The 23,189-nt window shown below is 40.1% G+C and overlaps 1 protein-coding gene and 1 long non-coding RNA gene across 2 annotated transcripts in view; one reads left to right on the top strand and one right to left on the bottom strand.

Annotated features, from left to right (window-relative positions):
* Nucleotides 1–8,912, bottom strand: part of LOC134756607 (uncharacterized) — a 31,771-nt gene extending 22,859 nt beyond the window's left edge. The window contains exon 1 of the long non-coding RNA XR_010129481.1: nucleotides 8,865–8,912. This is a non-coding gene — a long non-coding RNA (uncharacterized lncRNA). The remainder of the gene's footprint in view (nucleotides 1–8,864) is intronic.
* Nucleotides 1–23,189, top strand: part of ETV6 (ETS variant transcription factor 6) — a 279,774-nt gene that overhangs the window by 445 nt on the left and 256,140 nt on the right. The window lies entirely within an intron of this gene.

The following is a 23,189-nucleotide window of genomic DNA, read 5'->3' on the forward strand; positions in this document are numbered from 1 at the left end:
ACCTTTTAGGGTCTAGGGCTGTAAAGTGTCTCAGGGTTGCTGCCAAACAAGTCATGAACTGGGCTGGATTTTTATATTTGATGAAAAAGAGCCTAAACGCTATCTGATTTGGGATAAAGAAAAAGGAGCATTAACCTTGACTATGCCTTTAGCTCCAGCCACCTTTTTAAGAGTAAATTGCTGGGCAGGAGGGGGAGGGCTAGTCATGGAACGAAACTGTAAGCCAGACCGGGTGTGAGGAGGGGAGGTGATAAAAGGATTATAGGGTGGAGGAGCGGAGGCTGAGGAAGAATTGGGACCTAGCTCAGCCTGGCGAGGAGCAGCCTGGGGAGGAGGGAAGAGGTCAGATGAGTCTGTAGAAAAGGAAGATTAGTCTTCCAGTTTCTGCCCATTCAGTATGATATTGGCTATGGGTTTGTCATAGATAGCTCTTATTATTTTGAAATACGTCCCATCAATACCTAATTTATTGAGAGTTTTGCACATGTACCCTAAAACTTAAAGTATAATAAAAAAAAAGAAAAAAAAAGAAAAGGAAGATTAGAAAGACTCAGCGACGCTTGGGGTTGGGACTGAGGGGGCAGGTGGGAGGGAAAGAAGGAACATTTGTGATGAGTTGCATTGGGAACAGAGACTAGAGAGGGACCAATGTGTAAAAGAATGCCTGGACGTCAGGCATCTCAGACCGTTTGCCTATTTTACGACAAGAATTATTTAGATCTTGCAGGATGGAAAAATTGAAAGTGTCGTTTTCTGGCTATTTGGAACTACTGTCGACTTTGTATTGGGGTCAAGCAGCATTGCAGAAGAAAATAAGACACTTAGATTTTAGGTCAGGTGAGAGTTGAAGAGGTTTTAAGTTCTTAAGAACACAGGCTAAGGGAGAAGAAGGAGAAATTGAGGGTGGAAGGTTGCCCATAGTGAAGCCCAGAGAAAAGAGAGTAGAGACATGGAGGGAAGGGGTTCGGGGGTTCTTACCCTCCAGAAAAGCGGGAAAGGGGTCAGGGCACAGAGACACGAGGTCGGGGTGTGGAAATAACGGATTGGGGCGCAGAGATATGAGGTTGGGGTGCAGAAATAAGGGATCGGGGCACAGAGATATAAGGGGTTGGGGTACTTGCTCCTTCCCCAGGAAAGCGGGACTTGCCGCTAAGGGTGAAGGACCAAGGCAGGCGTCCCTGCGTGGTCTGACACCTGAATAATCAGAAAGGTGTCCCTGCAATGATTAAACACCAAGGGAAGGCTGCCTTCCCTAGTCCGTGACTGGCGCCGGAGTTTTGGGTCCACGGATAAAACGTGTCTCCTTTGTCTCTACCAGAAAATGAAAGGAATTGAAATTAAGAGAAGGGAGAGATTGAAGAGTGGAAAGGAGAAAGTGGTTGAGGGACAGTGAGAGAGGTTGGAGAAGAGAGTAAGAAGAGGCCGCTTACCCGATTTAAAATTGTGAGATGTTCCTTGGGCTGGTCGGTCTGAGGACCTGAGGTCATAGGTGGATCTTTCTCATGGAGCAAAGAACAGGAGGACGGGACTGATCTCCCAAGGGAGGTCCCCCGATCTGAGTCACGGCACCAAATTTCATGCGCGTCCATGTGAAGAGACCACCAAACAGGCTTTGTGTGAGCAACATGGCTGTTTATTTCACCTGGGTGCAGGCGGGCTGAGTCCAAAAAGAGTCAGCAAAGGGTGGTGGATTATCATTAGTTCTTATAGGTTTTGGGATAGGCGGTGAAGTTAAGAGCAATGTTTTGCGGGCAGGGAGTGGATCTCACAAAGTACATTCTCAAGGGTGGGGAGAATTACAAAGAACCTTCTTAAGGGTCGGGGAGAGTACAAAGTACCTTCTTAAGGGTGGGGGAGATTACAAAGTACATTGATCAGTTAGGGTGGGGAAGAAACAAATCACAATGGTGGAATGTCATCAGTTAAGGCTATTTGTACTTTTGTGGATCTTCAGTTACTTCAGGCCATCTGGATGTATACATGCAAGTCACAGGGGATGCAATGGCTTGGCTTGGGCTCAGAGGCATGACAGTTTTGAGTACTCATTGGTTACTGATCTCTAGCTTCCTAAGAATAGTCATTGTTTTCTTTTGTTTCTGTCTTTTGTGTGATTTATTATAATGAGAATAGTCATAGTTTTGGAGAGTTGTCATAGTTATAGGCATAGGCCCTATAAGCCTGCTGTTTAAGCCAGCTTCACAGACCCTTGAGTTTACAGTTTATGCTACAGCAGCATCCATTTAGACAAACTTTGCTGCGGATAACCAATGGGAAAAAACTGGATGAGATTCTTCTTTTATCTCCTTTTGTGTTCTGAGAGTTTAGCTTTGTAACTACTATGGTCTCTGGTAATCAGTCTGGTTTCTGCCAGCTGAGATGGCAAGGTTGTCACACTTGAATTGGGTAGCTAGCTAACCGGCTAGGAACCCAAAGCACAAAATGCACAAGCAGCATTTTCTTTGACCAAATCTTGCAGCTGTCAGGAGAGTTTGCCTTAATAAGGCACCCCAGTCCATTGGGGCCTTTATTGTCATTCTTTGTTGCCTTGTTTGTGCTGGGAAAAGTACCATCCCAGTATTACCTACCTGATGTCACAGATTAGTGAGTCTGTGATTGAAGGCATCTCACTTTTATGGGAGACTGTAGTTTCCTTATTGACTGAGACAGTGAATTTCTTTGCTTTTCAGGCTGTCTTTGGGAGTAACTCTGAATCTTGGGGAGGAGGAGTGGGTACTACCTCCTTTGAACCCTCTTTGGGAAGGTCTCTTGTGTCTATGGTTAAGCTGTAAAAAGGCTGATTGCTTTAGAGTCACATTGGACTAGGTATACCTTTGAAAATTTGGACTTTATATCCGAAGGGATTTTTTTAAGAGAGCTTGCACCCTAAAACAAATGTCCTACTGGTACTGATAGGAAAATCAGATTGCAAGAAAGACAAAAAAAATTTAATAACTATTTGGAAACAAACTAGACAAATAAAAATCTTAAAAGTCTTGTGTATTATTTCATTCTCACATTGCTATAAAGAAATATCCAAGACTGGGCCGGGCGCGGTGGCTCATGCCTGTAATCCCAGCACTTTGGGAGGCTGAGGCGGGCAGATCACGAGGTCAGGAAATCGAAACCATGGTGAAACCCCGTCTCTACTAAAAATACAAAAAAACTGGCCAGGCGCCCTGGCTCACGCCTGTAATCCCAGCACTTTGGGAGGCCGATGCGGGCGGATCACAAGGTCAGGAGATCGAGACCATCCCGGTCTAACTCGATGAAACCCCATCTCTACTAAAGATATAAAAAATTAGTCAGGCGTGGTGGTGGGCGCCTGTGGTCCCAGCTACTCGGGAGGCTGAGACAGGACAATGGCGTGAACCCGGGAGGTGAGGCTCACAGTGAGCCGAGATCATGCCACTGCACTCTGGCCTGGGTGACACAGCGAGACTCCGTCTCAAAAAAAAAAAAAGAAAAAAAAGAAATATCGAAGACTGGATAATTTAGAAAGAAAGAAGGCTTAACTGGCTCATGGTTCTGTAGGCTGTACAGGAAGCATAGCTGTTTCTGCTTCTAGGGAGGCCTCAGGGATCTTACAATCATGGCAGTAGGTGAAGGGGAAGCAGGCAGGTCTTACATGGTCAGAACAGGAGGAAGATGGTGGGGAGATGTGTGCTATACACTTTTAAAAAAGCCAGATCTCATAACTCACTTACTCACTATCATAAGAACAGCATGGAGGGGATGGTACTAAACCATTTATGAGGAATCCGCCCATGATCCCATCACTTCCCACCAGGCTCTACCGCTGACACTTGGGATAATAGCTGAACATGAGATTTGGTGGGGACACAGGTCCAAACCATATCATCTTCTCTACAAATACTGGTGAAAGATTATAGCCATTATTTAGAAGTTTACCTTAACTTGTTCCATCTGCCAAGAACACAAAGTGGATCCAAATATTCTACATAAGCTAGTGAGTTTTGTAATATGATGCCTGACTCATGGTTAAAAGTTTAAAATGAAAGCTATGAGATTTCTATTGGCATCTGTGTGCTTACATATGCTTATGTGTGTATTTTGTATATTGATCATTTTCTACCTCTGGATGGTATTGCCAAAATTTATCAAAGAGCTCTGCATTAATTGGCTTAGAAAACAATAACTGCTCATATACATTAAGTATTATTAAAATCCTCAGAAAAAATAGAAATTAACCCAAAATTTGTTTTCAAATTCACATGCTCTGGGCTAATCTTTGGTAAATAACACTAGTTCAGTATTGTTAGTTAAATACAAATAGGTATTTCTCTAGATTTGTCAGCATTCAATATAACGTAGACATGCAATTTTATTCTACTTGAGTTTACTAGCCAAATAAGCTGATGTTATCTCTATTTGATGTTTCGGATTATAAAATTATAATTCAACCAAAGAATAAAATGTACAATAAAAATGAATTGCTTGATGTATGTCAAAGATGGCAGTTAAGAAGAAAGACAGAGAGAGCAATATAATTAACTTTTAGGTTCTTTACTTCTGTGATTTTTGATAGCTACCTCATATGCCTGTCACAAATTTGTTAACAAGAAAATAAACTTTAGATGATGATTAGCTTTATTTAATCTTGCATGAAATTTTCATCAATAATCCAAGCATAATTGTTAGGAACAAGTTAATTAAATAGATGTAAGTGGGATAAAACTCTATAGCTGAACTTTCAACAATAGTTATGTTTTATAATATGTCTGCTTAAATATAGTATCTAAAATCTTTCTGGTAACCTAAAACCTCAAAGATATAGAAAGTTTAGTTAAATGAGAGATAGTCATTAAATATTTCATCATTTCTATATATGATATAATACTGAACATTTAATTACTTAAGTTTATCTATATTTGGCTTATTACAGAGAGACTAAATAATATTTAAGTCTGTTAGTCAACATATTCTTCTTGCCACACTGAAAAGTGTACTATGAGGAAACACGTGCCTCTAGAAATTGTGAAAGGGTGTATTCATAAATATGCTAATCTACAGAATGCCCCTATATGTAACAGTTCACAATTTCCTACTTCCTTGTTTTCACTGGAAATTAAGGTATTAATCATTGAAAACTCTAATCAATATACATAAATGAACTATTAGGAATAATAAGGGTGAAGGAGAAAAGTCTGCATGCAAAGTATACAAAGAAACTAAGATGTGTTGGACACAGGGAGGGGAACATCACACACCAGGGCCTGTGAGGGGGTCGCGGGCAAGGGGAGGGAGAGCATTAGGACAAATACCTAATTCATGCAAGGTTTAAAACCCAGATGACAGGTTGATAGGTGCAGCAAACCACCATGGCACATGTATACCTAGATAACAAACCTGCACGTTCTGCACATGTATCCCAGAACTTAAAGTAAAATAAATTTTAAAAAAAGTAAGATGTGTTTTGACAAGGAAAAATATGAAGTATGAAGGATGCATTTTTTTAAGGAAAAGGGAGAGTAATTTTGTCCTACAGTAGTTTAATATTATTTAAAGATTATTTCAGAGTGAGAAAGAGGAAAATAAAGGACAAAAACTAGACAGGTATAGGAAATTGTCAAAGGAGAGAGAGAGAAAATTTTGTGTAGTCAAATGTCTAAAATGGGCTGGGCACAGTGGCTCAGGCCTGTGATCCCAGCACTTTAGGAGGCCAAGACAGGATGATCACTTTAGACTGGGAGTTTGAGACCAGCCTACACAACACAGAGAGACCTGAGACCCTGTAAATTAGCCAGACGTGCTGGCATGTCCCTCTAGTCCCAGCTACTCTGGAGGTAGGAGGATCACTTGAGCCCAGGAGTTTGAGTCTGCAGTGAGCTATGATCGTGCCACTGCACTCCAGCCTGGGCAACAGAGTGAGAACTCGTCTCTAAAAAAAAATAAATAAATAAAACATAATAAAATTATTATAAATAATAAAATTAAATGGATTTATTATAATGTTTAAAAATAAACTCTAATATCAATAGTGTGCTGATGCAGAACTGGAATTTGGATTGTTGATTTGTTCCTAATAAGAGATCTTTATCTGTTGAGTCCTTTGCATAGGAAACAAAGATTCTGTGACTTACCAGAAATAATTTCCCACATGTAGTCCCAGCTACTTGGGAGGTTGAGGCAGGAGGAACCCAGGAGTTTAAGGCTGCGGCAAGCTATGATCACAGCACTGCACACTAGCATGGGTGACAGAGCAAGACCCCAAATCTTTTTAAAAATTTAATAATTTCTTATGCTTAATGTTGTCTTTACCATATCTTTGATTACTTTTTTAAAAAAGAATCTTCTCAGTATGGAAAAAGCTAAGGTTTTGTTTTGGTTTTGGTTTTGGTTTTTTACAATTATGTGACCTTCTGTATTTACCTTTACAGTAATATTTTCCCTTTGATTAAATAGATAACTAAGTATTGTTTCATAGTTACCTGTATTCTGTTTTATCAAGGGTTCAAACCTTTTGCAATTTTTGATAGTCTTCCCCAAATCAAATTCTAAAGTCTTTTAAATTTTTTCTTTTTTGTTAAATTTTATTTTTTAAAATTTTTATTTATTTATTTATTTATTTGAGACGTAGTGTCACTCTTTTTCCCCAGGCTGGAGGGCACTGGCACAATCTCGGCTCACTGCAACCTCCGTCTCCCAGGTTCAAGCGATTCTCCTGCCTCAGTCTCCCGAGTAACTGGGATTACAGGCACCCACCCCGCCCAGCTAATTTTTTTGTATTTTTAGTAGAGATGAGGTTTCACCATGTTTGGCCAGGCTGGTCTTGAACTGACCTCAGGTAATCCACCCGCCTCGGCCTCCCAAAGTGCGGGGCTTACAGGCATGAGCAACCGCACCTGGCCCTTCCTCGTTTTTTTGTTTGTTTGTTTGTTTTTGGTAGAGATGGGGTCTCTCTGTGTTGCTCAGGTTGGTCTTGAACTCCTGGCCTTGAGTGATCCTCCCACCCTGGCCTCCCAAAGAGCTGGGATCACAGGCATATGAGCCACTGTGCCCAGCCTGATTCTGTAGTTTTTTTTTTTTTACTTTTGTTGTTGTCTGTTTGTTTTTTGAGACAAGGTCTCACTCTGTCACTCAGGCTAGAGTGCAGTGGCGCAGTCTTGGCTCAGTGCAGCCATAACCTCCCAGATGCAAGTGATCCTCCCAGCGCAGGCTCCCAACTAGCTGGAACTACAGACATGGACCACCACATCTGGCTAATTTTTGTATTTTTGGTAGAGATGGGGTTTCACCATGTTACCCAGGCTGGTCTCAAACTCCTGAGCTAAAGTGATCTACCTGCCTCGGCCTCCCAAAGTGTTGGGGTTACCGGCATGAGCCACTGCACTGGCCCTAGTCTTTTTCACTTTGAACTAACTTTGACATTCCACAGAACACTCCTTGAAAATCTCAAAGGATTTGCTCTTTCACCTTGAAAAAAAGAGATGTTACACTAATTAGATTTATTTGATACGCTAAATTACATGAGAATCATCGTCAACTAAAATATGATGCTTAACCTTCTTTATGTTATATTTGTATAGGTACGTAATTAATATGTGTTTCAAAACTGTATAAAGTTCCTAGATATTTATCAATCTTTGCTGTTCATATGTCCTGATACAGTGTTATCAGGACAGTTACTATTATAAAATGCTGTAAACAACAGAAATAACCAAATTTCCTTGTTAATTGCACTATAATGAACTCTCATCAGATCTTTAATCATGGTTATTTTTAAGTCTTTTGCCATTCACAGCCAATTATTGTTTTACGATGATTCTTCTCTGAATGCTTTTGCAATCAACAAGTGAAAATGCTTCATCTTCCCAAAGACCATGGAAAAGACTCAGAGAGGTATTCTCAAGTATTTAAGATTATACCACTGGATTGGGTAAAGATTTCCAAAACACTAAAGAAGAAACATGAATTCATAAAGCTGCAAATCCAACATCAAGCAAAACAAGAATTAATTCCATGGGACTGAATGAACTGATAAGAATAATTCTAATGTGTGTGGCCCTTTTGTTTGAAACATTACTGGTTCCTTAATGCTTTTCCATATTTAAGAAACCCTTTTTCTCTGTTTTCTTAAGCTATCTATAACTTACAGTAACTTGGTAAAGTATACCTTTGTGAACAAAGATGAAAAGATAAAACATTTGCTTTTTTTGAGACAGGGTCTCACTCTATCATCTGGGCTGGAGTGCAGTGGTGCGATCACAGCTCACTGCTTCCTTGAACTCCTGGGCTCAAGCAATCCCCCCACCTCAGCTTCCCAAGTAGCTGGGACTATAAATGTGCATCACCATGCCCAGCTAATTTTTTTTTTTTTTTAAGAGATGAGGGTTTCACTGTGTTGCCCGGGCTGAAGTGATCCTCCAGTTTCAGCCTCCCAAAGTGCTGGGATTACAGATGTGAGCCACCATGCCCCGCCAGAAACATTCACTTTTTCTCCCCACTCGATCCTTCCAGAATTCGGAAATCTTTATTGAATATTCTTATTTTCATGGTGATGTATTTACATATGTTCAATAAGAATCTCTTGTCCTTATAACAGAATGCAATTTGAAATATTGCTTATATTAGCAAGGCTTTCACTGGAATATCATATTTTAGGATGATGTACATAAAATCAGATAACATCGGACAGTTTTAAGGAACTGTCAGAAGCACTTGAACAAGAGCAACTCCAACTTGAATAGGGGCTGAGTAAAATGAGGCTGAGACCTACTGGGCTGTATTCTCAGATGGTTAGGCATTCTAAGTCACAGAATGAGATAGGAGGTTGGCACAAGACACAGGTCATAAAGACCTTCCTGATAAAACAAGTTGCAGTAAAGAAGCCGGCCAAAACTCACCAAAACCAAGATGGTGATGAGAGTGGCCTCTGGGTGTCCTCACTGCTACACTCCCACCAGCGCCATGACAGTTTACAGATGCCATGGCAACGTCAGGAAGTTACGCTCTATGGTCTATAAAGGGGAGGCATGAATAACCCATCCCTTGTTTAGCATATCATCAAGAAATAACCAGCAGTGCTGGGGCTGATCTGTCTATGGAGTAGCCATTCTTTCATTCCTTTACTTTCTTAATAAACTTACTTTCACCGTAATCTATGAACTCACCCCAAATTCTTTCTTGCTTGAGATCTACGAACCCACTCTGGGGGTCTAGATCAGGACCCCTTTCTGGTAACAAAACTAATGCTGACTTTATGAAGCCAGTGCTTACAAAGCCCCTTGAAATACTGGCCTGGTACCTGATTAACAGGGATCCCAACCTAACAGGTGAGTAAAAAAGGTCACTTCTTGGTAGGCCCAGGAAGCTGAAAATATTTTGGGGACCTCAAGAAAAAAGGAATTCACCCAAATCTGTAGGTATTGCTGGTGAAGGCTGATGGATTGGTTTCCAGCTTTGATAGGCTTTAACAGTCTAACCTGAAATTCCTTATTAAAAGTTGCAACAAAGCAGGCTCAAAAAGAGCTTACATTGTCAATCATTATTCTTGCTATATTTATGTAATAATCACGCCAAGGTTAATGAGATTGACTTATTTTGCAACAAAAATAGTCTTACTTTGATTATCTTTCATTGAAATAAGGGTGATTGTAGAGAGAACTATGCTGTTTCAATTAAAAACTATAGCACACCCTTGTGGATTGTCAAATTCTAGTGTCAAATTCAATTCTAGTGTTCACTGCCTTTCAGCTTTTTTAACCTCTCTGTAAACTGACTCCTGCTGTTTTGCATTTTGTCAGTAATTAACATTTCTGATTTTAATCTCACCTGATTTGGCACCACTGAGAACTAAAACCTGACTGCCTAGATTCGTATTGACACTATCCAGAAAAAGCCCTGCAAGCTGAAACTGGGCCCTTCCGTGCTCTGCTCTGAGAAATAACCATAACTGTCACATTGAATATGCCATCCCCAGAGACATTCAAACCACAAACCCGGAAGTACTTCAGACTGCCACGGCCCGTCCTCCTTGTATCACCTAGAGATGCGTTGAGCCCAACATTCAGAAATCTTCTCAACTGATTGCCCTCTGGCCTCAGAAACTGGGTTTATAAACAGTTCTATCTATTAACCTTTGGTTCTCTTTTGTTTCCATAGAAAGGTCCTTATTAAATGCCTTATAGCACCATATAGAGACCTAACCGGTGGGCACCCTATTCCCTCTGGCAACACAATCTCTTGAGATACAACTTTCTGAGTAAACTGAACTCTTATACACTGTTGGTAGGAATGTAAGCTATTCCCAGGACTGAGAGACTGGTTCAGTGAGATGGGGCAATGTGTTTAAATTTGTCCTTTTCTGCTTACTCACTCTCGTTCCAATCTGTTTTCCTTCCCTTTGCAGATCTCTTATCTTGCAACACCTAATCCGAATCTCTCTCAACAGCTACAAACTTGGCTTTTGATGTATGAAACGTCCTGAGAAAAAGAAAGTTTCAAAGGGTGGGATAAAGGGTTCCAGAATATGCCACCCAATATATGGATTATTTCGAGCTAAAAGCAATTGAGAACCAATAGACACAGGAAAGGCTCTTTCTGTCCCCTAACTGCCTAAAAGCAGAATATAAATTTCCCCTTTTGTAAAGGAAATTTACATTTATAAAGTAAATTTCTCTTGGTGAAGATTCCGCTGTACCAGAAAGAGAGCTAGGCCTGGGGATAACCCATCACCTGAGACACTCTTACCTGCATAACCCTTATTTACATACAAGTATACATTTCCTGCCTTACTTTCTCAGGACTTGTCTTCTCCACTCAGAAGCCCCAAACCCCTTTCCCTTTGTTTAGTCTGAGATGCTATATAAGCTTCAATCATCTGGATCTCCTTGAGTCTCTTTTCTTTGTGATACTCCCACGTGTATGTATGCACATAATCTGTTTTTTTCCTCCTGTTAATCTATGTTTTGTTAGTTTAATTTCCAGGGCCTCAGCCATAGAATCTATTGGGTAGAAGGAAAAAAAGTTATTTGTCTCCCCTAGAAACCAAAATGCAGTCCTAGCCATAGCAATCAAGCAAGAGAAAGAAAAAAAAAAAGGCATCCACATCGGAAAAGAGGAAGTCAAGTTGTCTCTCTTTGCAGATGACATGATTTTATGTATATATATATATCTAAAGACTCCAATTTTAAAAAAAAAAAAACCTCTAAGAACTGATAAATTCAGTAAGGTTGCAGGATACAAAACCAACATACAAAAATCAGTAGTGTTCTATACACCAATAACAAAGTAGCTGAAAAGAAAATCAAGAAAATAATCACACTTACAATAGCTACAAAAATAATAAAATATCTAGGAATAGATTTAATCAGGGAGGTGAAAGACCTCTACAGGGAAAACTATAAAACACTAATGAAAGAATTGAAGAGGAAACAAACAAATGAAAAGACATCCCACGCTCATGGATTGAAAGAATTAATATTGCTAAAATGAACATACTATCCAAAGCAACCTACAGATTTAATGCAATTCCTACCAAAATATCAATGACATTCTTCACAGATTTTTTTTTTAAATCCTAAAAATCATATGGAACCACAAAAGACCCTGAATAGCCAAAGCAGTCAGGACTTAAGCAAAAAGCACAAAGCTGGAGGCATTACACTACCTAACTTTAAAATACGCTACAAAACTACAGTAGCAAAAACAGCATGGAATTGATATAAAAACAGACACATAGACCACTGGAACAGAATAGAGAGAGCCAAGAAGTAAATCCACGTATTTATAGCCAACTGGTTTTTACAAAGACACTAAACACATTGGGAAAAGGACACCATCTTCAGTAAATGGTGCTGGGAACTCGGTAACCATATGCAGAAAAATAAAGCTGGACCCCTGTCTCTCACCCTACACAAAAATTAACTCAAAATGGGTTAAAAAGTTAAACCTAAGAGCAGAAACTATAAAACTACCAGAAGAAAACATAGCGGAAACACTCCAGGACATCAGTCTAGGCAAAGATTTTATGGCTAAGACCTCCAAAACACAGGCAACAACAACAAAAATAGACAAATGGGACTATATTAAGCTAAAAACTTCTTCACTGCAAAGGAAACAATCAATAGATTGAAGAGACAACCTGTAGAATAGAAAAAACTATTTGCAAACTATTCATCCAACAAGGGTCTAATTTCCAAAATTTACAAGGAACTCACACAATTTAACAGCAAAAATATAAATAATCCAACTAAAAAGTGGGCAAAAGATCTGGATAGACATTTCTCAAAAGCAGACATATAAATGGCTAAAAGTTACATGAAAAATGTTCAGTACCACTAGTCATCAGGAAAACACAAATCAAAATTGCAATAAGAAATCATCCACTCCAGTTAGAATGGCTATTATCAAAAAGACAAAAAACAACAGATGTTAATGAACGTGCAGAAAAAAGGGAACTCTTATACAATGTTGGTAGGAATGTAAGCTAGTATAACCATTATGGAAAACAGTTTGGGGTTACCTCAAAAAATTAAAAATAGAACTACCATATGGTTTAGTAATCCCACTACTGAATATTTATCCAAAGGAAAATAAATCAGTATATCCATGGGATACCTGCACCTCCATGCTTATTGCAGCACTATTCACAATAGCTAAGATATGGAATCAAACTGCCTTCATCAGTGGATAAATGGATAAAGAAAATGTGGCATATATACACAGTCATTCTTCTATTCTCTGTCTCCATGAAATCAACTTTTTAGCTCCCACATATGAGTGAGAACATGTGTTATTTGTCTTTCTTTCTTTCTTTTTCAAGACAAGATCTCACTCTGTTGCCCAGGCTGGAGTGCAGTAGTGCAATCAAAGCTCACTGCAGCCTCAACCTCCTGGGCTCAAGTGATCCTCCCACCTCAACCTCCCAAGTAGCTGGGACTGCAGGTGTGTGGCGCCATGCCTAGCTATTCAGCCTTTAAAAAGAATGAAATCCTGTCATTTGCAGCAGCACAGATGAAACTGAAGGTCATTATGTTAAGTGAAATAGGTCAGGAAGGGAAAAACAAATATTCCTGGGTGTGGTGGTTCACTCCTATAATCACAACACTTTAGGAGGCCAAGGTGGAAGAATTGCTTGAGTCCAGGAGTTCGAGACTAGCTTGGGCAACATAGTGAAACCCCATCTCTACAAAAAAAATCAAAAAATTAGCTAGGCATGGTGCCACACACCTATAGTCCCAGCTACTTGGGAGGTTGAGGTGGGATGATCACTTGAGCCCAGGAGGTTGAGGCTGCAGTGAGCTTTGATTGCACTACTGCACTCCAGAGTGGGCAACAGAGTGAGATCTTGTCTTGAAAAAGAAAGAGGCCGGGCACGGTGGCTCACGCCTGTAATCCCAGCACTTTGGGGTGCTGAGGCGGGTGGATCACCAGGTCAGGAGATCGAGACCATCCTGGCTAACACGGTGAAACCCCGTCTCTACTAAAAACATAAAAAAATTAGCCAGGCGTGGTGGCAGGCTCCTGTAGTCCCAGCTACTCCGGAGGCTGAGGCAGGAGAATGGCGTCAACCCAGGAGGCGGAGCTTGCAGTGAGCCGAGATCGCCACATTGCACTCCAGCCTGGGCGACAGAGCCAGACTCCGTCTCAAAAAAAAAGAAAGAAAGAAAAAAAAAGAAAGAAAGACAAATAACACATGTTCTCACTCATATGTGGGAGCTAAAAAGTTGATTTCATGGAGACAGAATAGAAGAATGACTGTTACCAGAAACTTGGAAGGTAGAGAATGCAAGGATGAAGAGAGGTTGGTTAATATGTACAAACATACATTTGGACAGAAGGAAAAAGTTCTAGTGTTTGGCAGCACAGTAAGGCAACTATAGTTAACAATATATTGTATATTTCAAAGCAGCTAGTAGAGAAGATTTGAAATGTTCCCAACACAAAGAAATGATAAATGTTCAAGGTAGAGTTCCTAAATACCTTGATCATTACACATCGTATCCATGTATGAAAACATCATATGTATTCCATAAGTATGTACAATTATTATGCGTCAATAAAAAAACTTTTAACCCAAAATGCAAACTGGAGAATTTTACAAAGAATTTGTTATTTAAGGGTTCAGCAAAAGGTTTTTAGAAAGAAAAATGAACAGACGGCACAAGACTCTTTTGCTTCAGGAGAGGAAGGATCCAGGCCTGGTACTGCTGCAAAACAGCAGGATTTATACCAAAAATTATTGTGTAAGTTTACTATAAAGATGAATAGACGGAAGTCGCAGAGTTTTATTTAAGATCCTGACCAGTGCCAAAACAACAGGGAGGCAGTAATGTGGACTGTTAACAAACCTCAGAAGAAACAATTGGATATGTGTGTAATTCACATACAAAAGTGAGCAGAGTAGGGTGTAAGTCTTTTCTCTGTCACTGATGGGTTGGGTCACTCCAGGACAAACAATTCAATTATCTAAGGCTCAGTTTCAGCCATGAGGTGAGGAATTGGGCTGATTCTCAAAGGGTTATCCCCAGACCAAAATCATCAGCATCACCAGGGAACACATTAGAAATGCACATTTTAGCTGCCTTCCTAGACTTACAGAGTCAGAAACTCAGGGCGAGTGTGGTGACTCATGCCTGTAATCCCAGCACTTTGGGAGGCTGAGGTGAGCAGATCACCTGAGGTCAGGAGTTTAAGACCAGCCTGGCCTACATGGCGAAACCCCGTCTCTACTAAAAATACAAAAATGCGCTGGGTGTGGTGGTGTGCGCCTGTAATCCTAGCTACTCTGGAGGCTGAGGCAGGAGAATTGCTTGAACTCGGGAGGCGGAAGTTGCAGTGAGCCGAGATGGCACCACTGCACTTCAGCCTGGGCGACAGAGCCAGACTCCATCTCAAAAAAAAGAAAAGAAAGAAAAAGAAACTCAGGATGGTGCCCTTCAACCTATGTCTTAACAAGCTCTCTTGGTGGCATCCAGTAAAGCTTGAGAACCACTGAGCAAGCCACTGGACAGATGATCTCTAGGTCCCTAATAGCTATAAACACACAAATTTAATTGTAAGCTAAGGAGGAAAATTATAAGCTGAGTGGCCCTAGTATTTGGCATAGTAAATTTTTAAAAGATATTCAACAGGATGACATAATTATTTTTGGAATGGTACAAATGTTTGCCATTGCATTTTACGAGATGTGAGAATGGCGTGTACACATACAAGGAGTATTCCAACCATGAAATGACCTGAGTTGAAACAAAGCTAAAGACTACAAGTGCTAAGACAAGGATGGTCACATACGCAGTGGGAGTAATTTCCATACGAGGAATGTACATACCAAGACTGGCTCAGTGTGTGGACAGCCAAGGGAAGTGGAACTTTCAGTGTTCAAAGTTCTACGTTTTTTTAAAATACACATATAGATTAGTTAATGAACTACTTTATAATTAGCTGCTTTGTATTAACATTGCAAATGTTTAAAAAAAAATCTTCTAGGCTCATTGAAGTTTTAGTGGTATCATAGGGCCTAAAACTATAAAACAAAAGAAATCAACTTCTCTCTGTCCAGGCTTAGTTGAAGATAATAGGATCTAAAACTGAGAGGTTTTAGTTTGATTTATTTCTTTCTTTGTTTTTGAGACAGGGTCTCATTCTGTTGCCCAGGCTGGAGTGCAGTGGTGCAATCACAGCTCACTGAAGCCTCCACCTCCTAGGCTCAAGCAATCCTCCCATCTCAGCCTCTCAAGTAGCTGGGACTATAGGTGCGTGCCACCATGCCTGGCTATTTTTTTATTCTTTGTAGAGATGGGGTCTTGCCATGTTATCCAGGCTGTTCTTGAACTCCTGAGCTCAAGCGATCCACCAGCTTTGGACTTTCAAAATGCTGAGATTACAGGCATGAGCCACTGCACCCAGCCACATCTAGTATGACTTCTTTTTTTTTTTTTTTGAGACAGAGTCTCGCTCTGTCGCCCAGGCTGGAGTGCAGTGGCGCGATCTCTGCTCACTGCAAGCTCTGCCTCCTGGGTTCATGCCATTCTCCTGCCTCAGCCTCCCGAGTAGCTGGGACCACGGGCCCCTGCCACCACGCCCGGCTCATTTTTTGTATTTTTAGTAGAGACGGGGTTTCACTGTGTTAGCCGGGGTGGTCTTGATCTCCTGACCTCGTGATCTGCCCGCCTCGGCCTCCCAAAGTGCTGGGATTACAGGTGTGAGCCACCGCACCAGGCCTAGTCTGACTTCTATACCATCCTGTTTCTGGCCTTCTCCCTTCACCTTCAGATACCTGCTCTTTAATTTATTTTCCTTGTCAGTCATGTGTGTTGGTTAATTCATTGACTGCTTACACTTGTATATGAATAAACTTCAACAATGCTCTTTCAATCAAGCATTTTCATTTTGTTTTTAATAATGAATTCTAAAAGGAAAGATCCTGTCTATCTATTAAAGGAGCTCCAGATATCACTTAATAGGTAGGGAAATTGTTGGAAGGAGCAGAAAAGCCTCCAAGGACAGTAAGAGTTCTTAAAGTAGACTGAGTGACCTTCTTGGCGTAGGGTTGAGAATAGTAGTTGTAGAGGAGATGGTAAAGGACGCAGTCCAGGAAATTGTGGTAAAAATTAATACAGAATACACTGGCTGTTTTGCTAAGGAACTTTCTCCCCCAGCAAAGACAATCTGCCAGGTGGCTAGGCAAGATGGTCTGTATTTGTTGTCATGAAACCTGTGTGGAGTTTCTTCCAGGAGTGAAGCCTTCCTGCCCTACAGTTCAGCTCTCCTGCCTCCTTCCTGCTTCTGTGCCCCATCTTTTCGTGCATGAATACAGATCAGCTTCTCTCTCCTTCCCCTAATCATAATCCATCTGCTGTCCCAGGAGCCAGGGCTGCTGTGTCAGTTCTTTGAGTGGTGCCCTACACAAAAGAACTGGCTTCAGTGGCACCCTGCCAAGTGGGCCAATGAAGGCTGAAATCTAGCCCATGCTTCCCTCACCAAACCCTGAGCTTGTGGGTTACTTTCTTCTAACTCACACAGAGGTACCCTATGGGCTAGCTGCAACCATAGCATAACCCCTGTGTTGTGTTTTGGGACACTATAGTAGTGCTCTTAAGAAACAAAAACAAAAAACAACTGCTCTTAACATACTCTCTAGACCGAGCCATGCTTTTCATGTCCTCTGTAAAACACAGCGACATGTGTCTGTGGCACACCCAAGCCAGCTGTTGGTAGGCTGCTCCTAGTATGCCCCGGGCACCTCCACTCCCTCCAGTTATGCTTTATGTATACACCAAGCATCCTTATGTGTTCCCAGAATGGTGTATACACCAAGCATCCTTATGTGTTCCCAGAATGGTGTCTGCTCATTGTACTTGTTATTTTAATTATCCAAATTAATGAATGAACTGACAAAATTGTGTAAAAAAACAGTGTTTTGGTTTCTTTGAAAACTAATTTCAACACGTTGCAAAGATTGAAAAAGGGTAAGTAGTAGAAATAGCTGTTGATTTAGTTGTGGGGAGGCAGCTATAAAAGATTGGCAAAAGAAAAATGCAATGCCTAAGATTCTGTGCTCTAATTACTTTACACGCGTTTTGAAGTCCTTGATTCACTTTAAAGAAACTCAAGCTTAGAAGTCATAGACCATGAATTATGGATGTAGTTTATGAAAAAAAAGATGTGTCACTATAATCAGCAGACCCATGCTAAAAATAATAAAATAAAATATATCTTTTCAAAAAGCTTTGGCCCTACATTAAAAAACATACATTTAGATGTTTTAAGGTAAAACACAATGTTCAAGATATGTGTGTGTATTATTTTAGTGAATTTTTCTATTAATCGATTGTTGACTATACCCAGTTCAGATCATGTCATATAAGACTTCTACAGTATTTTATTTTGTGCCTAATGAGATTTGTGTGTGGTGGTAGACTGTTGCCCTTTGTGATGCCTTTCTATGTAATTTCAAATATTCTATATTATATGTGCCTTTGGTAACAGTATTTCTGACAACAAAGCAATATTGTCTCACAAGAATCATTCTCAGTAACAATCATACAATCACAGCTAGGCCAATCCACAATATTTTTTAAAAGCTTTTTTAAGTCTAGTTTGACTTCTAAAATATACTTTACTACAGATTACCACAAGACACACATTTGGTCTGGCAACCACTGAATCAATATTTGGCACCTCTGCTGGGAATTTTGTAAAAATTGCCTTTTAAGTTCAAACTGACTAGGAAGCTAGTAATGTATTCACTTCTAAAAAAAAAAAAAAAAGAAACCTCGGTATAACAAACTCAGACCCTTTCATAGGAAGGATAATTTAATATGAGGTTAATTATTCATTAAGGGAGGAAGGAAGAAGACTAGAAAAGAAGTTTTGTTTCATCATTTCCCAACCATTTGGAATCAAATAATTGTACAACTTGGGAAGTGCGGAGGAACTTACAAGTCAGAAAGCTGTATCTTTATCCTATAGCAGAAATGTCTTCTTCAGATCAAATTGTTCCCCACTCTGTTTTGTTACCAACAGTGAGATGTTCCCAGGTCTAGAAAGGCACATGCTTTATTGAAAAGCTCAACTTAGAAAAATCCTTTCTTGGCCGGGCACAGTGGCTCATCCCTGTAATCCCAGCACTTTGTTAGGCCAAGGCGGGTGGATCACCTGAGGTTGGGAGTTTGAGACCAGCATGACCAACATGGAGAAACCCCATCTCTACTAAAAAAATTAAAAAAAAAAAAAATTATCCGGGCGTGGTGGCGCATGCTTGTAATCCCAGCTACTCGGGAGGCTGAACAGGTGAATCACTTGAACTTGGGAGGTGGAAGTTGCTGTGGGCCAATATTGTGCCACTGCACTCCAGCCTGGGCAACAAGAGTGAAACTCCGTCTCAAAAAACAAAACAAAACAACAACAACAACACAACAGCAACAACAAAAAACAGAAAAATTCTTTCTTAGAGTGAGTGCTAGTCTGTCACTTTATCATGTCCACTTTGGGGTATTAGTTCTGAAATTTGCAGACTTGAACATTTCCACCCTTGTATATTTTCAGAGAACTGAGTATATTTAACCTGGAGAAAAGATGTACGCATGTGTCCCAGAGGGATTGGTGTGAAGGGTACATAAGGAAAAACTACCTAGCTATTAATTTTGCAATGGAAACATTGTGGAGGTTTGCCTTAAAAAGTAGTGAGCTCAGGTGTTCCAGGAGAGAGCAGTGATTATTTACTGAGAGGTCTTTAGGGTGAGATTCTTATTGGATAGAAGATTAGAATAAGAAGCCTCTCAAGTTACATAATTTGAAAAGTCTGTACTAGGCATTCACCATGACATTCTACTCTATAGCATATTTGGTTTCTCCAAAGTTTCTTCATATGCTACAGCTTCCAGATCTTTTTACTTTTCTAGTCAATCTGTTATGAAAACATATTAACATAATAAATACCCTTTAAATTTTATATTCAAAATAATTTTTTTAAGAGACAGGGTCTCACTCTGTCACCTGAGCTGAAGTGCAGTGGTGCAATCATAGCTTACTGCAACCTTGAACTCCTCGCCTCAAGTGATCCTCCCACTTCAGCCCCCCAAGTAGGTGGGACTACAGGTGTGCATCACCAACCCCAGCTAATTTTTTAAATTTTTTGTAGAAATGGGGTCTCGCTACGTTGCCCAGGTTGGTCTCCAACTCCTGGCCTCAAGCAACCCTCCCACCTCCACCTCCCAGAATGCTGAAATTAGAGGTGTGAGCCACCATGCTAGTCCCCAAAATTAAATTTTACAATCAATAAACATGATGCAGAATGAGGTCATGAGGAAATAACCTCTCTGTGGGGACCCTGATAGTGTTAGTAAAAACTAATATGAAATTAACTGCTGCTAAAGAGCCTTGGAAAACACAGATTTCCACTAAAGTGATGAGAATTCATCCTTAGGACTGGAATGCAATTTACAAATCAATAAGTGAATAAATTATTTTGTAGCTTATTTAAAGAAATACAGGTCAAGAATCCCATATCTGCAATCCCAAAAAAATATTAAAAACAAGTTTTTTTCATAACCAATTGAGTGGCAGAACCTGATGTAAACTACTGGAGGATACTTAATTATTTGTATTTATCCTCTACACACATTTGGCTGCTGAACTATTTGAGTGTTTGACTTGGAAGTGTACTATATGGCCTTTCTAAATCCAAATATCCGAAATCAGGAACACATCTGGCCATACAATTTTGGCTTAGGAACTAGGAGCCTGTCTCATACGTGAAAGGAGACTGATCGTGGGTATCTGTGTTATCTGCAAGAAAAAGGAAAAGGGATTCCACTTTCAGTAGCATGGTGTACCACTCTGAAGGGCACAATAATACAAATAAAAACAATTAGATACTGAATAAAACCTACTTTTAATTCCATGTTGGGGGCTGGGCGCGGTGGCTCACGCCTGTAATCCCAGCACTTTGGGAGGCCGAGGCGGGCGGATCACAAAGTCAGGAGATCGAGACCATCCTGGCTAACACGGTGAAACCCCGTCTCTACTAAAAATACAAAAAAATTAGCCAGGCGTGGTGGTGGGTGTCTGTGGTCCCAGCTACTCGGGAGGCTGAGGCAGGAGAATGGCGTAAACCCAGGAGGCAGAGCTTGCAGTGAGCCGAGATCGCGCCACTGCACTCCAGCCTGGGCCACAGAGTGAGACCCCGTCTCAAAAAAAAAAAAAAAAAAAAAATTCCATGTTGGGCTTACAAGCAGTAATGGAAATCTCCCACCTACCCCTCCTTCTGCCCACACTAACCATGGAGTAAATAGAAATAGACCAAATACATTCCAAATCAAGGAAAAAAAGCAGAAAGAAGACTTTGAAAACCAGTCATTCCAAAGATTTCAAGATAACATATTAGTCACCATAGGCTACATTATGCCGTGGTGATAGATTAACTTCAGTGCTCACCAACATCACAGAAAATTTATTTCTCACTCTTGCCGCATACCAGTGCAGGCTGGTAGGAGACTCTGCTGCACATAGTCATTGAAGGGCTTGATTGATAGAGGCTTTTCCATTCAGCATATTGTAAGTTGTTGCAACAGGATAAAAGAACACATAGAGACCCCAAATTCAAACTCAGCCTTGGACCAGAAGTGACACATGTCACTTTCATTCCTATTGCCCAGGATCATTCATGTTGCCTCCTCTAAATGCAGGTGTCATGTAGGGCAGAAAAGAAATATTTGCTGATCATTACTGTCTCTTCCATAAAAGGATAAAAGAGAAACAGAAAAAGTGAGAAAAATAGAAATTTTAAAGTGATGCAGTATAAACAAATCCAAATAAATCTATAATCACAACACTCAAAAAGCAAGTAATGTCATAATAGATCTTTAACATCTACTTATATGTTCAGAAGAGACCCACCTAAATGTTAGAAAAAATAAAGCTTGAAATTTAGAAGACAGGAAAAGGATGTAATAAGCAGATATAACTAAAAGAAAACCAATGTGGCTGTATTTTTATCAGAAACATATAAATATTCAGACTAAAAAATTATTAGGTATAAAAAGGGACACTCATAACAATTTTTAAATGCTCAGTTCACCAAGAAGATATAAAAATTCTAAACATATGCATCTAATAAGATAGTATTAATGGTATCAAATTATGTAAAGTAAAAAATTAGTACAGTGAAAAAAATGAATGAAACTTACAAAGCTTAAAATACTTACTATCTGGCCCTTTACAGAAGAATTTGTTGACGTCTGTACATGGCCATAAGGTACTTAAGCAATGTTCAAAATATCGGCATCAAACAACAACAATCTTTGAAACATAATGCAACAAAATATGGAGCCAATAAAAAATAAATAATCCCACACTCTTGAAAATTTAAAAGGAAACTATATTTTTAAATAATGCATGGGTGAAAGGAGAAATGATGGAAATTTAAAAATACTACATACCAAATAACAAAACTATTATATATTAAAACTTGAGAGGTGGCTAAGGATGGCCAATTAGAACACTAATAAGGGCATTAATTGCAACACCCTGAAAACAGATCAAATATGTTTCAATTCATGAGTTTAGATATTTGGGGGAAAAGCTAGTTGATCACCTTGGGAAGATGATAGGGAACTATTTAAATAAAGAGAAAAAAATCAAGGATTTATCACGCCTTTCCTACACGAACCATACCACTGAGCAGTCACTAATGAATCACCTGAAAATATTGGCACAAGGCGACAAGTTGAAACATGCAAGGAAACCCAAGAGGCCAGTCATATCCAGCTGCCCAAATGGGACTAGAGAAAGGCAGCTCTTAGAGAGCTCTATGGAAAACTGTTGCCTCTGACAGCTCCACATGAAATTTAAGGAGGGTGAGGACAAGCTTGGTTCCAATGGGGACCTCTGCATCCATCACTACATCCGACTGCCAGAAACTTCCAAAAGCTACAACTCTACGTCTGCCTTCCAGATTTCATGCAGGCTCCTCTTCTGGCCAACTCTCATCCAGAATCACAAGAGAAAGGGAATTTTGGAAAATGTCATAGCAATTCAGTGTAGTCCCTCTTTTTCAATTTGGTAACTATAAATCCTCTTTTAACCACTTCCAGATAAAGATAATAGCAAAAGTATGTTTCCACTTAAGATGGAACAGGCCTTCATATACCTAAAAAGATATTGATCCAGTCTCCTACAGCAGGGACCCCTAACCCCCATGCCATGGACCAGTACTGGACCATGGCCTGTTAGGAACCAGGCTGCACAGCAGGAGGTGAGCAGTGGGCAAGCTAGCATTATTGCTTGAGCTCTGCCTACTGTCAGATCAGCCATGGCATTAGACTCTCACAGGAGCATGAACCCTATTGTGAACTGCATATGCAAGGGCTCTAGGTTGCATGTTCATTATGAAAATCTAATGCCTGATGATCTGTCACTGTCTCCCATCACCAACAGATGGGACTGTCTAGTTGCAAGAAAACAAGCTCAGGGCTCCCATTGATTCTACATTATGCTGAGTTGTATAATTATTTCATTATATACTACAATGTAATAATGATAGAAATTAAGTGCACAATAAATGTAATGTGCTTGAATCATCCTAAAACTATCACCCCCACCCCCTGGTCTGTAGAAAAATTGTCTTCTGCAAAACTGGTCCCTGGTGCCAAAAAGGTTGGGACCGCTGCCCTAAATGATACACAAATGAGATCCATCTTTGGATGATGTCGATTTATCTTTTA

The sequence above is a fragment of the Gorilla gorilla genome, chromosome 10, assembly GCF_029281585.2.
Source record: "Gorilla gorilla gorilla isolate KB3781 chromosome 10, NHGRI_mGorGor1-v2.1_pri, whole genome shotgun sequence".
NCBI classification, from domain to species: domain Eukaryota; kingdom Metazoa; phylum Chordata; class Mammalia; order Primates; family Hominidae; genus Gorilla; species Gorilla gorilla.